The following is a 1,609-nucleotide window of genomic DNA, read 5'->3' on the forward strand; positions in this document are numbered from 1 at the left end:
GCGTAGAACGCCTTAATAGCGCAGTGTGAGACGATACAATTAGAAGCCACTACCTCCTGGCTAATCCAGTTTGTTTTGCAAAGGACGTTGAATGAAACTTTCCTATGAATCGCATTGCAGTATGATATGCTCGACTTAACCAATTAGAATTTTTGTCGATGATATTCAATAATATAGCAGATTAATAGTTGGAGGTTTAATATTGCCAGCTTGTATTTTGGCATTGGACCACGACATGATTTAAGTTTATTTCTATGCATTTTGAATTTATATAAATGAGATTTTAAAGAACACCAGGCAATGTGCCAGTTCTTGGGTCTTGAAAAATAAATTCGTAATTTTACAAATGTTGAGTTAAGCTACAAAAAAATTGTTTACCTATTCTCCCACCACTCAATCTCTGATCATGTGAGAAACGGTTTATGGCTGATTTTCTAACCAAATTACGAGAAACTGCTGATTTACATGTAAGTTTACTTTGTGTTGTCCCCCTTTATATGAGTCACATTCCACATTCTTTCCCTTTATTTTTCTATCCATTTTATTGGCTCATTTAGCCACCTCTAGCTTTTGATTTACATGAACCAGTGTTACTAAATTTAGAAATATCAAATTATGATTAACAACTATTAATGTTTAATGTTATTATAATTTGATTCTATGCATCCTACATATTAATGATTTTGCTGTAACCTGACAATTAAAAGATAAATGTATTTTGAAAATTTGTAATTTTAAAAATATTCCGTTAAAATTTTATTCGAAATTTCCTTCTTTATCAACCGCACCCTCGCGTTTCTTGATTATATAAAATACCGTGTTTAAGTATGGAATGACTAGCTACATTCTAACCATTCTCTCTCTCTCTCTCTCTCTCTCTCTCTCTCTCTCTCTCTCTCTCTCACACACACACACACACACACACACACGTACACAATTGGGTGGGGTCTTTTGTTGTATCTTCTACTATCCCCCCTGTATCTAATTTCCTTGTTTGTTCGTATGTTTGTTCGTTCGTGAGAGTGTTTTTCTTTTCTCTATGAGTGTCAATTTAGGGAGCAGGCACTGGTGTAAGATAAAAATCTGAAAATGTGTGTATGAAACAGTGCCAGACAAAGCAAGAAAGAAAAATATAAATTTTTTCAAAATCATCCACAAAAATCAGGAGTTTTCTTTTGGGGAGTGGGGGGGGGGGTGTCTTTTAAAAATTTAATTAAATTATTTATTTATTTTTCTTGTATTTTTCTTGCTTGTTTTATCTGGTACTGGGGGTGCCTATAACTCTGTTATTATATCACTCGCTTCACACGCAAAGGGATCAAGATCGATCCCGGGTGCAGTCGAGATGTTTTTCTGCCCCCCCCCCCCCTGTACACCCAACAGTGAATGGATAGATGAGTCTGTTATATTTGGCGGAAAGGACCTTGCGATATACTATAGCGTCCTATCCAAAGGATAGCAAGAAAATGCTATTGTCCGTTTCACGCTATAGAGACCGGGATAAACTCCGGCTCCGTGGGCCTAATGGCTTTGAAGGACTTCTTTTACCTGGTACTGTTTCATACACACTTTATCAGATCTTTTCTCTCTTTGCTTTTCCTGTCACAGC

This window comes from Berghia stephanieae, chromosome 6 (assembly GCF_034508935.2).
Source record: "Berghia stephanieae isolate SIO BIC M18660-M18661 chromosome 6, UCSD_Bste_1.3, whole genome shotgun sequence".
Taxonomy (NCBI): domain Eukaryota; kingdom Metazoa; phylum Mollusca; class Gastropoda; order Nudibranchia; family Aeolidiidae; genus Berghia; species Berghia stephanieae.